The following is a 15,365-nucleotide window of genomic DNA, read 5'->3' on the forward strand; positions in this document are numbered from 1 at the left end:
TCAAGCAGGGCATACCCCACTCCATGGGGTGACTATGTGGCGAAGCGCATATGGCAAATAGTGATTGTTTTAGCTAGCTTGTCGGCCAATCAATAGATTCGACTCAAGACACATCGGTGAAGCTCTATTCTAACTGAGTCAAATAATAGCACAATTTAAAAAAAGTGACGCGATTTTCATCCGGGCCTATTTAAAACTGGTGGCCTCGTCCTTCTCGACCTTTTCCGTCGGTTAAAAGATGTAATCATTTTGGCATTGGTTCAAAATTGGCCCCGTGAAGAACTCGGCCATTGAATTCGACAATATGGCGGCCATGAACGTGAATACAGAACCAATTTTGGCTCTATCGAAACTAACGAATTTATAGGACTGTAGTAAATATGGTGGTGGATTGTCAAGGCTTCCGTTGGCTTTCAATCGACTGACGACCGCTGACTATCGCTAGAGTATAAACCGTGTGAAATAAAACGTACGATCAAAGGACTGTTCCGCGACAACTAACATAAAGACATATTAACAATACACAGGGCCGCCACAGCTGTGCTGTTATGAGAAAAGCGTTTAGAAATGTAGAGATCAGAATAGGATGATGTAACGATGCGGGGGAGGTTTGAGAAAACCGAAAAAACATTGGGGCAACAAAGAAAGGCTGATGTCTCTCCTTGGGGTAGAGGAAACGAGTACAGATTTGTGCAATTTGAAAAATCAATGCTGTTGTTTATATTACATTTTCTTGGCACTTCTCGCTTTTTCGTTGTTATAGAAAAGTCATTACTACAAACTATTACATGTTAACAAAAAAAAATCGCTCTGGAGTTGTGCTCGAGTTGTGTGGAGTTGGTAGCAGAAATAATAGAAAGTTATTTTACCTACGATTTATTTCACTCGCTATTTTATTAGTATTTATTTACTTAGTGTCAACTATTAATTAGAAAATTATGAATAGTAAACTAGACTAAAGCTCCAATTCACTAGATCAATGCTTGTTGGCAGGAATCGATGAATAGTAAAACAGGTACAAACGTAACATTTATTGATAAAGGCTCGATTAACGAAAAATAAAGCGATTACATTCTACAAACGGCGTGTGCGTTAGCTACAGTTGATTGGACGCTACGTTACCTTAGTCGTGTTCCACAAATGCCCAACCGTCCAGCGAGTAGAAGCAAAAACGGACGTTGATTTTTTTCGTTATACAGCGTTAACCCACTGCTGGAACAATCGCAGTGCCAATTTGCAAACAACTGGATTGTGGCAAGCAGGGCCTTAGCCCACATCGACACAAGGCTCAAGACCACAAACGCCCAATTAGCTCGTTATGCGTCGTAGATCTTTGATCTGACTGGATAATAAAGGGTAAACAGGTAGTGTTTTTTGCTATGTGCGTTTTTGATGCCACTTCTCCTGCGATCGCCGCTATCATTATTTATCATTTCTATATATTAGTAAAAATAACAACAACAACAACAAAACCATTATACATAGTTCAAACCCGAACATGCTTAGATGGGTATTATTTTTGTTTATAATACGATCACTTTTCGAAATTATTCTTCTCTGCGCTATTATATAAAAAAAAAATTATTCAAGACAATGTTTACTGCTACAGATCGTCAATATATTTTAGATAGCCTTAATTATTCCGTACCTATTTCTTAGACGATAACGATTTCACTGACTCATCATAATGGTCACGTTCGCTGAGGATGAATTGGGTTTTGGTAGATACGAAATCAGATTCAGGGCTCCGTTGAGCGTTTTTGTTGATGATCCCAAGCTAACTATGCGCTATGGCGTCAAAATATATCTAAACTAAAACGATCTATTGATCAAAAAGGTGAGGGCAGGAGCTTTATGTACATTAGGTTCACAACAAAATTATCCAGTGTCTATATCTATCAAGCGTCAAATCGGGACAGCTTAGATAAAGGAAGTGGCGGAACGGTTGTATAAAGCTAAAAAACAAGACCGGACTATCGGTTAAATACTAGGTATTTATTTGGTATGATGCCACTTTTTTTTATCACGCTGTAATGTTATACTATTGGCGTTTATGATCGAATGATTTGTACTTTATATAGAATTAATTACTTTTAAATCTTTCGTTTCTAAGAAGTTGGAGCAAAGTTGGTTCTAAGACATCACAGTACGTTTAACTCACATTAGTGAAATCTACTGGAATGCCACAATTTTATTAAATGCATACATAATATTTGGTCTTAATTGAAATGAAAATTTCAAGTTTTACTACAACGAATCACCGCCCAGCTCTGCAAAACAGCTTTGTGAATCCTGGCAGCCATGACTAGATATGCATCGACAGCAAACAGCATCTTTACGGTCAGGAATACCCACAACGTTTTGTTACTATCTCATTTTGGCCCACAATTCCGTGGGTCATTATTAATTGTGCTCCAGACAGATACGTAATAGTAACCACAGCTATACCACTGTGTGAATTTCGCATTCTAATCCTATGTCCAATTGTCCTGCAACATCTTTTAATATGCTCGTATTGATCCATATGTTATAACATTACATGGAGTTCTGAGACTGGAATTTAAATACTATAGACATAGCAGAGGGTTGACTTTTCGAGGACTCAGCATATCGGCGCATGCCAGTCTTAACAATCAGAGAAGGCGGAAGGGTGGAACGTTCCGATTAGACCTGAGACGTTAAGCCGAACTGTCACTGCGTTGTGCGTTGGTCCATTTGCTACGTAGGCAGCTTGCATTCGTTTAACGCAGACCGTCGTGTCAGATGTGCTTTATTTGAAGATTTGGCGCCCTCGTAAAAAGGCTAAGGCTGACCGGTTAGCATCGTATGGAGAGCCTAATATCAGTAACAGTACAAGAAAGGAGAACGAGAAAAAACGGGAGGCTTTCGATAAATCACATGTACGTAGATTTCCATGTTCTATAGTACGTTTTATTTCTGACACAAATGCTCTATCCTGTTAGTTGCTAGCTAGGTACTTCGGTAACAATAATGGGCTGCTTCGTGTTAGCATTCATACTTACCAAAAATACAGAAACCTTGCATAGTTTACGTTCTCGACATTGAAGTGGCTGTTGTGAGAAAATGCCAAATCGCCTTGGATCGGACGTCAGATACTTGCGAAACAGGTAACAAACGAAGGAATAAGATAAGCCTTTCCATATCACCTCGTTAGTTGCTCAGAATGAAGTCTACACAAGTAGTTATATGAGTATACGCAACATATTTTACATTCTCGTCTGCTCTTTTGTCTTTTGAACTGTCCTTTCTTGTCTAATTTATGTGAGTTTTCCTGTATTAAGAACGTAAGCACCCGAGCACTTTGACCAATTTGGTCACCTAAGCAAAAGAATTATCTTCGTAAGAAAGAAAAGCAATCGTTTTTCGTATTGTAACATCCAACGTGAGCCCCGGTGGAGAAGTGATCATTTGAAAAAACCGTCTTGTAAGTTGGATCAACTTACAAGACGGTTTTTAAGCCGTACACAGATTTCTATGCAATATCAACAACTTCAACGAACTTTGTTTATGGTGCATAATGTGATCGTGCCTATCTCTTCGATAACAAGTCATATATGACAGGTAATTGAAAAAGACGACACAAAATAAAGTGTGCGTTCGCAAAGAAATAGCGCATCTTACCCTTTCAACCATAATTTCGGCACTTTTTCTAAACAGGAGACAAATTGTGTAACTGCAAAATCGCACAAGCAGCGACGAGGTTTTCCACTAGGTCTGAAAGTATCTTATTTATTTTGTTATTCTTGCCTCTACCTTTATTATGTTCACTATTATTGATCAATGACGTAATCTTCGATAAGGAACTATATCGTCTCAGACTGATTGCTACCTGTTGACGGAGCGGGCATCTGAGTTTCAGGACGTCTGTTTTTGCGGTTGTATTCTACTTGCTTACATATTTGCTTTGTGCTTTTGACGACGACCGAACGACGGGCGTCCCGACCCGTCGTCTATGTGTATAGACGTTTCTATGGACAATGCTCAGACATAGACTTATACAAATGTATACAAAGACAAGCACATATAGAAATAGGAAATAAGGTAGTTCTTTCCTTCTGCTTTGAACATTAGCAGTTACGAAACGGTTTGCATGGCTGTGATTTTATCTGACGATCGAGAAGCTACAACGTTTAGCTACTCAATAGGCAATGACTCATCTGCTGCGAAATGATTTTAACGGCTGTTCTTTCATCATGAAGTTTCAATGGATTCTTAGCCCTATTGCCATGATCGGTGCTGTTTGTAATTGCGCGCACCTTAACGGCTAAGCTTACATGATCAGCATAACGGAACAAATAACGAGGTTTCAACTCGTTTCAAAATGGCATCATGCCAAGACGCGCTTGAAGTAAAGTTGACATAACGTTTACTGCTTCCAAGCTCATGATGAGTATGAGTGTGTTTTTAGTTATACATATACAACATAATACTAACAACAAGTGAGGCTATATATGAAAACGTGTCGTGTCTGTATGGCAGTCAGGCACGATATTTTAGTATAGCCACGATCCTTATTACGCTCGTCAGACGTTCTTTGCACCCATATTAAAAGACCATATAGAAATTATTTTGTTAATCTTTTTTTATGTTGGTACAGAGATTGGATTATGAGCGCTTCCTTCACTGTTTAGGAGTAAGACAAGAAGTACCACCACTGTTTCTAGTTAAAATCTGTGTCGTTTGACTTTTTGGAAGCTATTTCGAATATACGAAAGCTTTCAAATGTGCCTAAAAGTGATGCTTGTCTGTTTTAAGGGAGCGTTTTGCGATTCGGGTCAGATGGTACGCTGTTTGTAAAGAGTAGAGGCATTTCTCAAGTCAAATATCTTAGATGCAATTTTTCTTTGATTTCATCTGATCTTCAAAACCTCTTTTTTTTGTTCAGCTTTTTCTTGAGAGCAGAATAAAGCGACAGAAAGCCAGGGCGGGTGAACCAGATGGTTAGGGAAATGAATATAGACCTTGTTTTTTTTCGAAAACTCCGACACAAGAAGCAAAGTGCAAAGGATCGAAAAGTTGTTTTTTGCGAGTTGTGAAATTCACGCGATCTTTTTAAAACTTTAAGGTCAGTCTCTACGAATGGATACGCTGGTGTTACGTGATTCCGCTTCGATCTATGAAAACAATGAAGAGTCACGTAATTTTGATCTTGCATTCTTCCATTTTTCCGTATAAGCTTTCTTTTCTAATTAGCACTGCGAAAATAGAACTTCTGTCTTCATGCCCTACCAATTCGCTTTGATTGCCGCCAGTCGTTTTTCTGTCGGGCCTTATTATCGGGACTGCTGGAAGGCTTGGCTGACATGACTCCCAATATAGACGGTCCATCAAAAATGGCTCTAAGCGCAAAAGCTTTTCTCAGCTACTTGAAAACTGCGTTTTTGACTTAATAATTTATGTATGTTTTTTTCTTCTTCTATTTCGTCTATAAAAAAGTTCCACTTCTCATTTCTATCGAATAACTTAGGATATATTCGTCAAATGCTATTGTTCGACACTGCGTGATTTACTATTATTAATCTATAATAAGTACCACTTGACCTGATCGGTGGATGAAACGGTATGGCAAAAAACACGCTGTTCAAAAACGATGTGTTACAATAAAAAAGCATGATTTTGAGTATTTTTGCAAGCAAATTTCTGTAAAAACTCTTGCACGATGTAGTTCACGCATGGCTCATATCGTACATTCGTCGTTGCGGTTCCAGGCAGATAGTAGTGTTTGCCATCTAGAAAAATATATTTTTCATGGCTGTTGCTATTCAAAGAAGTGCTTACTCATTAGACCTACTGAGGGTACGCGTTTCTTTCACGTTTAACTTAAAATTTAGTTGTGTGAAATTAACAATAGCAGCGTAACATTCGGCATACGAATTTCCTCTAAAAATAATGTAGGTCAAGGGATAGACTAACGTGACGTAGCAGGGCGAAGCGATGGGACATAATCACTTAGCATTGTTGCCGGCCTATTAGACTCCCTTCAGCAAATAAGGCTACAAGCCAACAGCTGCCCGAAACGCTTTTCTTCCATAGAAAAAGTGTTCATTCGTCTATAACGACACCATAAAAAAGAAAGACAGATAAAATGTCGTCTATTTTTCGTAGGCCACGGCGGCAATGGGCATGCCAATCAGACTCGCCGTCTCTTAACTCTGCTTGGATAAAGTCGACTTTGAAATGGTAAAAGGAAAAGAACGCAATGTAATTGTGTAACCAGCATTGAGTAAGTTGAACTCTACAGATATGAAATCAATCGCCCGTTGAACACGGTTTAATGTTACTGACTTTTAGTCGGCTAAGTGTGTGGTACTTATGGTACTTACGAACAACAAGAAATAGTCACAAGAACAACACACAGGTAAAGGGTCAGCGACGATGATTGCGCCTCACCCCTTCGGCTGCTACTGCTCTTGTGAGACTACTCCCATGATCTAGTAGCATGTAAATATGTCGTAAATAGGAAATTTCATTCATACGTATGGATAGACAGTAAGTTTAATATGGTCAATGTACTGAAGTTGTGACAGATGTAGGCTGCGTCCAATTTTTCGTCTCGTTGTTTGATTTTATTATCAAGAAGAGGACGGAACAATAAATCTGTAATAAACAAAATATACCCAAACGGTGTACAGCTGAATGGACTCATTCATTTTAATTTATATGCCCCCGATTGAAAACAACAAAAGCTAAGACCCGTTTGTATAATTACCGCTCAAAGTTAGTCCACAGCTAATCTTCCTGAGCTCAGAAGAAGACCGCTTAGCCGTCTTCGAGTTTAGGTATCTATTGGAATCTAAGGTACGAGACCTGGAAGAGACAAAGTGTACATATGCAACAGTGAACCACAATGCATATACAGGTATAACATTGTATTTTGTCTTTTTAAGTATGGAATGATTCAATTCGAAAAGTAATAATAATAATTTTTAACTAGAGATAAATATTACACATTGAAAAAGATGGGCTAGAAGTGAATTACTGTTGCGGCTTCTACGCATAAGCGACCTCTCCTGCACGACATTTACGATTTGAAGGTGTTCAATTGAATTCTGGGCTTTAGGTGGCTAACGCGCGTATCTTTCAATGCTTTGACATGGTAATCGTAACAGCAAGGAATGTTTTTACGCTCGTTCGGATCTCAACTCAACACACATTACTGGCCTGGTAAAAAAAAAAAACAGAATGGAGAAAAAAATAACGAATCTAGGAGATGAAGGAAACTGTTAGTAAAATTAATAGCTGCTTGTATGGTCGCTATGTCGTTCCATATGTGTGTCGGAGTCCAGCAAGACCAACTCTAATTAAACTCTTAATGGGACCAGGTCCTTGATACTACTTGTAAACATAGATTGAATTGCTAAGCTGACAAAAAAAAAAAAAAAACCATATGAATAAGCTCTTAACAAATATATCAAATTGACACCCTGGCCAGATATATCTTAGCTGAATTAATTTTTACTTCAGTTCCAGATAGAAGGAACTGATGGGCCTCTTGAAATAGTTCTCCATTACCTATTCATGGTTCCGTTCGAAAGTTGTGACGTAACTCGTCATTCTCCCAGCAGAACAGTCAGGATCGACTCAAAGAGCACTCCTATTTCTTATATCACGTTTTATTCATCTGATCGAGCTTGTGTCTGCACTTTGTCGTATTCACACTCGGGCCTAACTTCCTGTTCACAAAAGAATATTACGCTGCGCCCTATTCAAGGGGGATTACTTTTGAAATTGTTGGGTGAAGTCACGTCAATGTATCACCATAGCGTAGTAATACGTTGTATAGAAATGTCCTTAACCATCTTCAGGCTCAGTTTTGTTTAGGTCGGAAATACTATCGGTGAGATGACGTCCGCTTGTTCGCCTGGGTGTTCAACTGCTCGTACCCGGCCTACCTGATGCATACTATTTACCGTATTATTAGTAGGGTGATCACGTAGCCAGACGACACGTATGATATACTGCCTTAGTAATGGAAGTCTTGGCTTGCACAATGGTACTGGTTATATCACAAACCTTGTGGGTCGCGTTTCTGCAGGAGATCCGCCAAGTGAAATGGAGAATCTACTTGAGCCTAACGTTGGGCTGTATTGTGATTAATAATAAGGCTTAATAAGTGGAAAGTCTCTGATCTGAGGAGGTATCGGATGCTAGTGGTTACACACCCAGCTCTCCGTGTCATGTGGATCGGTAGAATCGACTAAGATCACCAAGCTTCTTTATACAAAGCCCACACACGTACGCATAGGAAGAGCAATGTGTTTGCGACTAGAATCATAGGATAATTGGCGGTGGTTATAAAGGTGAAGGATCTTTCTTGGTACCCGGGCACTTGAAAGGCACGCCACCTTTGTCCAAATAGAATGGATTTATTTTGTTGGTAAGTCCCTGACGTTCTAGAATCTTTTCGAGTAGCTACAGATGAAGTTGTTCGTTAGTCTGAACTGTAGGACATCTGATCGATCGGGCAAAGGTTATTATCTTTGAGAGTAGCTGCACAGCTATATTTCGAAGCTATTGCACCGCCATAAGCTGAGCTTAGCTAGAAACGAAAGAGATATCCCGTTGCGAAACGGTTGAAAACAGAAGATATTTCGAATAAAAGCCTAGTGTTGCTGTCACAGAAATAGAATGTTACGCTTCAGAAAACAGCTTAAATTGCGGCGATCAGTAGCTGAACGATGTAATAATAGTTCGACATTCTCGTTTTGCGTTTGTACTCTAGTTTTGGCTTACTCCACTCAGCCGAACTACTGAAACTGCACGGCTGTATATCATGCATATACAAACTATACCTCTAAATACTGTCGATACCAGCCGGTTTTCGTTTGTAGTATAGATTATTGATATATTTATTTATTATTGGATTATATAGCTTAATAAATGAAAAAGAAACTTTTGCAGAAAAGTCCTAGGACACCAACTAGCGAATCAGTTTTTTCCACTCATAGGAAGGTAGTACTACTACTACCTTTACTACTAGCATAAGCCCCAGCTAAACAATACGACTTTCATATGATTGGGGGCATTTTTGGTCCGCAGGAAACAATACGATGTTTGGCCTTCTGTTACGTAAAGTCTACGTTCATGGAAACCGTAACAAATTGTGGTGCATGGTGCTGATCGCAGAACGGTGAGATAAATAGAGCGGTGTTAATGTAGCGTTGCTAGATTGGTAAATATGTCTAATCCATAGAGTCTGCTATTTTGCCATAGTCTAGCTTAGGAGTTAGACGTGGGAACTCATGCCCACGTGCAGGAAGTTATTGTCAATATATAATACCGTTAACAGCTGTGTATATAAATGTTAATATTTTTAAAGCTAAGTACAAGTATTACGTAAGGCACATAAGTCGAGATTTTTATTGTGTTATAACTTGTTTATGGAAGTTTATATGATATATTTACCATACACCGCGATTCAATTCAGAACCTATACTGTTTATTTATTTATTCGTCATCTTCTTTGAATGACAAATACATTTTTAATAGTAACCATCCGTCACACAGTATTGATAGGCATAATTTCGCTATTATGTTGCTCAAATACGTTATATATAATAAAAATTCTAGCGGAGTTAAATTTCGGTATGATATCAGAACAAAAGCCTCGAAAGGCTTTAAACGGCCGAAAAGCGTAAAGAGACGCAAAATGTATCAAAAAGGCCAACCATTAGGGTTTATCGGTACTACCCAGTCGATGATATTTGCCAGTCCAAAACAACCGTTAATATTTGCATCAAAAATCCAAGTTACGAAAAATGGCACCTTGAACATTTTTGATTTTGGTGAGTTTGGTGGTGTCTAGCGTGAAGAGATAGATAATAACTAATTTTGTAAACTAAATGAAGAACGGTATATTTTTAACCGTAACGAATTTGTTGTGTTGCTCTAGAGACGAGCTATACTGTGTAATGAAACGATACTACGGTTATGCATGGGAAAACGTAGGCTTATTTCCATATAAACACCCGACAAAGGCAGCATTCGAGCGCCATTATATTAGCTCGCCTTGAGATGTAACGTTGGTAAGAAGCTCATCAATTGTACTCTATCATTCCAATATATTTTTAGATAACGCAGCTGCTAATATTTTCTGAACCTTTTTCCCTTTGGAAGATATTGGGGACACCGCTAGTTCGTCTCGCAGTTGTCGTATCCGATATAATTCCACTCAAATGACGATTTCCAGCGCTCGACAGGAGAATGAGATCTAGGGAATAGCGACAAAGGTAGGATTGAATAGCAGACACCATCTCGAATACAAATTTCGGGCATCGATAGGATCGAACGAAAAAAGGACACCAAGAATGATCATTTCGAATTAGACCGGACTGGCTGGATAGCAATGAGATAGAACAATTAAGCGATCAAGGGACCTAAAGTAGAAGCCATAATGTCGGCAGTTGTTCAAGTTGTATTACTTATAGTTTTAATCTACGGAGCTATTTAATTTACAATTTCTCTATTTCAATCTATAGGAAAACTCATCCGTTTTTCTTTCTGTATCGCCTTTTTCATTCTTTTATTTAAGCGAGGCTGTAAAAGTAGTTCCCGTTAGTAACATTATAGATTAAAGAAAAGTAAAGGAAGTAGCACGGAAAGATATTTTTCGTTCTGTTCCTGTACATCAAACTATAGACACACATATAGGTAAGGTTCGAAACGTGTGGATGCAACACTTTCCTCCGTCGGTTTTCCTATCGTATGATGCCCCATATCGTATAGCGATACTTAATCTGGACGTGTCGGTGGGTGATCCGCTCAATCGTAACGGTGAGAATGACGATGATGCTTTTTCGGGGAGGACACGCGGTATGTTATTTCCACTACAATAAACCTATTCATATTATAATAATTTCTATTATAATATTCTTATTATATAGTATTGTGTCTATTTACGTACTGTATTCAAATGAATACAGATACTAGCTATAGCTTAGTCTTGCTTCTTCAGGTTCGTTGTATTATTGCATGATGATTGTCGCTTTTGAAGATCGTAAAGCTTGTCTCCAACAAACTTCACGTGTGATTTTTCAAATTACCAATAAAACTTCATTAATTTACCTTTGTTAATTTCTTTTTTTTACAAATTTCATAGATACAGGTCAACAACGTAAAATCCTAATAGATCTATTTAAGACACCTTGCGTCGTGGGTGATATGAGTCTTGTCGAGTCTATAAAATGAACTGAAGAGGTTTACCGGATGTTTTCAAGCTAATGCCAAAGAAAGACCATTGACATGATATCCGTCATAATTTCTCCGTATGTGGAGCACCTACATATGTCGTCAGAATCATAGAAACTAAGTTCCTGCAAAAGCCTTAACGGAACCCTTGCATGGCAAAGCGAATGACCACATGTTTGCTCAGCGCCTCTGTCCCCTTCTACTCCTTGTTGCTCATCGCATCCAAAGCAAAGAAATCTCCATACATCTCCGCGAGTTTTTTTCTAGTTTGCAAAATTTATCTTAAAAGCTTTTATTGTTGGAAGTTCAAAACCACGGCAGTATTGGAGTTAGAAAAGGCAATTTCGGGTCACTATATGTAACCCAATTTTTTTGAAGAAAGGGGCTCTGATGCGATTTAACTATTAAAGTTTTTCTACTGTAGGACCTTTTCAAGTGGCGCAAATCCCATGTTTCACGATCAGAGCTACTTTTAAGTCGAATCGATTGAGAGCGCCTGCGAAGGACAAAGAATTTCGTCCTAAGTGGACAAAACTGTCCTCCGGTATCTCCCGGAATCGTGCGCAGTAAAAGTTTTTTTTCTGCAGAGGAGAGTAACCCAAAGTACGGAAATCGGTTTGCATAGGTAAGAGACGATGTACAAGGTACCAGTAGCTATTGTCCTGCCTTCTCTTGTAAACTTTATCGCTTGGTCAGGTTTACGGTCAGTACCAAGTGTATAACTACAGCGCGGAGCTGAACTCTACTCGGTCCATTTGGAACCCGTTCGATCCGTATATCACTAAATCGCCTGCGTATACGATTAATTGTTTCGGTCCCTTAACGGGGTCCTTTAGCAAAATAGAAATATAAGAATGGACTCAAATTGTCGCTCTGAGCCAGGTCAGTTATCTGTGTGAAAGGGCGGGAGCTCGGCGACTCCTTCGCCAGTAGTTATTCTGTTCTCTTATAGAACCGCATTGAGAAGATTGAACATATTTATAGGGACACCTACCTAGGCCAGCGTGGGCATAACTTTGTCTCTGAGTTCTGAGTCGCGTACAGCGAATTGACCACTGGCCGCTTCTAGTTGATCATTAAGGCCCTGGACACCGTTTCTGTGGAGCGTTATCTTCGGAACTCATATTGGTTCGTTGGGATGGCATGTATGCCTTCTAAGTAGCCGTACAGCCTCTTAGTCAGCAAGCCGATGGCCAGCCTATAACAAGCGTTTATCTTGGCTATGCTTCGCCATGATAGTGGTGCGGTTGCGTCGGCCTTTCTTGTAAAACGCCTGCCGCTAGGAATATCTCTTCTGAAATTTCTAGAAATAGAATTTTCTGAAATCGCCACATATTCTGTTTGCTAAAACCGGAAATGTCAAAAAACGTATCCCAAAAATGAGCACTGACATATTACATAAAACTACGTGTTTCTATTTCTCATTTAGCGGCTCCGACTTTTGCATGGCATGAACTTATTTATGGTTGTAGCTATTTTTGAATGATGATTTTTGATGAGCAAGAAGAAGGTGAACCTAACGATGATGACACAAAAATCCAACTATATAATACATAGAAAGCTCAATATGTTTTTACGGTAAGAATGTGTGAAATCGTTTTTTGACTATACACAATATTTATTAGCGAAATTTTTCGTATACCTATTGCTATCGTGCCCGTAGGAAAAAGCCGATATTTGTACAAAGTTATTGTTTTTATAATCAAACGTAGATCCTCGATGGCGTCTGATAGCGATGTGATAATTTTTAAATATATGAACGGTCAAAATAGCTGGCAGTAATAGATTTGATGTTGCATATTGCAGATAAACCGAAGCTCGGTATCTCTGTAAGTCTGCTTAAATTTACAGACAACCCAACGGGTTCTTTCTACGATTGACAGATAACAGAAGAACCACCCCGAGCTATTGTCGTTTATTCAAGAAACTATCTCAAAATATGATACAATAAAATTGGTACACTTCTACATCCTATTTGTTGCTAAAACGGTAAAGCTTTCCTATTTACTCGATTTACGACGAAAACATCCGTGTTATTATAGTACATAGCACATTTTTTTCACTAAATTGGATGTGTCGGTTGTGATCCGTCTCGGTACGAACGCTCAGGCATCGGCTAGAGAAGGAGAATGGTCAGTGGCCTTCAGCAGTGACAAAGCGTAGCCGTCCAGGGTAGGCCTGATTGATACTTATCATTGGACACCGTACAATAGTCAGCGTGTGAGGCTGTAATTTCGATTTCACACTAATGTAACAAAACAGCGAAAAATCACAGCTTCAAATAGGGATGCTTATATATATATCTGCATGTTGATAACGTTGATACGTGTTTCTATCCTGAGTCATAACCTCGTTTCGAAACATATTTGTTTCTACATCTGTAAGTCCGTTTGTTTATCGCACGACGCAGGTAGTGAAGCTATAATGACAACGTCTGAACAACTAACCTTCCAGCCGAATATACTAGCATATATATCGTGCTAATGAATATTTATACCCCAGTAACAAGTAATTACGATATACAATACAAGTTGTAAGTGAAATACACTTATTTTATGCGCAAAAAACATAAATCCACATTGGTTAAAGGTGTAATCATATATCTATCGCAGATGGTAAGGTTTGACTCAAGCTGCCGCCGGCAAGGTTTCTATTTTCGTCCAAATAACATTGGCCGGATTCGCGCGTCTGACCATTACTTTGATTAAATTCACTCCCTCAGACTCCTATGCCAGCTCGAAGGCCGAAGTGAGCACGTTACAGAGTTTACCGAAGAGCAGGACTTCGCTGAGACTGTGTGATCTTATGTGGATTTCGCTAGTTTTTTTTTGTGCATCTGTATTGTTACGAGATTAATGACTGGCTTATTTGACAGTTAAACAGCTAGTCAGCGCAGACGGAGCGAGCCTGTTTTCGGCACGATCTTTGGATACGGTTTGCCAGTGTATGTACCATTGATCTGAACTTCATATTTCCATTAAATTAGACTAAACTTATTTAGCAATATTGAATGTTAAGTGAAACAAAAGACGCCCGAGTAATTATGACCACGCCCGAAAAATCGAAGGCTGCCTGAGGGGTCAGCAGGGTTAAAGTCGACGAAAGGTAGGTACTGCATGATTAGCAGCCCTTACATCTAAGGGTGCAGCCAATATTATAATTTTCTTTTTGTGAAGAAAGGGAGTAACAGAACGCTATCGAACATGTTGAGTACTCTTCTGCCGGGCTGAAAATGCCGGGCTTTTGCGAATTGATCGTGCGTTTGATACGTTTATGATCGTCGCAAAGTGTGACCCAAAGAAGAACGAAGAATCAAGAAACTTCTCCTTTTCGTTTTTTACAGCATAACCGAAGCTTTTCTGTTTCAAGTGACTAGTTTGATGTGACACGATTTTTTTCATTATCTCCTATTAGTATACGTTTTAAACACGTATATATTACCTAATAGTCAACAGATTTGTTTCATAATGTTCCGATCGCCCAGTCGCTGATGACCCAAACATTCAAACATGTAAAATGTTTGGGTCAGGAGCGTACATAAAGAACGAACCAGCTACAACGCAGCTTTTTTCAGGCATGCAACAATTTGCTACAAGAAGGGCACCAACAAATGACAACTGTATATTTCTATTGTGATTGTGGTATTTGCCTGTGTAAACGTTCGGTAGACATTCTATTTGATATCTGTTTGTTCAGAATAACGCTTTAGGATGTTCAAAATTATACAAGCACATAGAATAAAACATGTTTTTTTGCTTTGTCACAATCTTCTACGTATGGCCAGACTCGCACCGAACATATTTCCAGCAACTACTACGGAATAAGGTGGGATGATCTGCGTATTGGAAGACATCGGCTTGGACATGACGTGTCTTCATTTTGTTTAGCAGATCATTACCAACGATGACGGAAACAAGTTTTCTGGAAATGTTATTTTTAGGGCTCAAGCTTTAAACATGAAATAATTCGTCAATAAGTTATACAGCTCCACTGGAATAAGGCCGAAGAAAGTCAGCTTTCGCGACGATTTATTGGTGAGGAACTTTAACAGCAATTTCTGTTCGCAAAACCACATCAAGTTCCCACAACTCGCCTTCACTTGCCTTCACTTGTTGACCTTATGTACATTACAATTCTTTTTGCCACACATCTAGAAT

At 39.0% G+C, this 15,365-nt stretch overlaps 2 long non-coding RNA genes across 3 annotated transcripts; one reads left to right on the top strand and one right to left on the bottom strand.

Annotated features, from left to right (window-relative positions):
- Positions 1 to 1,976: 1,976 nt before the first annotated feature.
- On the bottom strand, positions 1,977 to 8,148 carry LOC147756588 (uncharacterized). The gene is made up of 4 exons (XR_015322865.1): positions 7,534 to 8,148; positions 6,731 to 6,828; positions 3,024 to 3,116; positions 1,977 to 2,835 (listed from the first exon to the last, which is right to left on the bottom strand). It is a non-coding gene; the product is annotated as an uncharacterized LOC147756588 (long non-coding RNA).
- Positions 2,769 to 11,084, top strand: LOC147756589 (uncharacterized). Of its 2 annotated transcripts, none has more exons than XR_015322869.1 (2): positions 2,769 to 2,900; positions 9,061 to 11,084. It is a non-coding gene; the product is annotated as an uncharacterized LOC147756589 (long non-coding RNA). The 2 variants fall into 2 exon arrangements; XR_015322870.1 differs by lacking the exon at positions 2,769 to 2,900 and adding an exon at positions 8,227 to 8,398.
- Positions 11,085 to 15,365: the final 4,281 nt, after the last annotated feature.

Source organism: Varroa destructor, unplaced genomic scaffold (genome assembly GCF_002443255.2).
Source record: "Varroa destructor unplaced genomic scaffold, Vdes_3.0 BEIS01000003.1, whole genome shotgun sequence".
Classification (NCBI taxonomy): Eukaryota; Metazoa; Arthropoda; class Arachnida; order Mesostigmata; family Varroidae; genus Varroa; species Varroa destructor.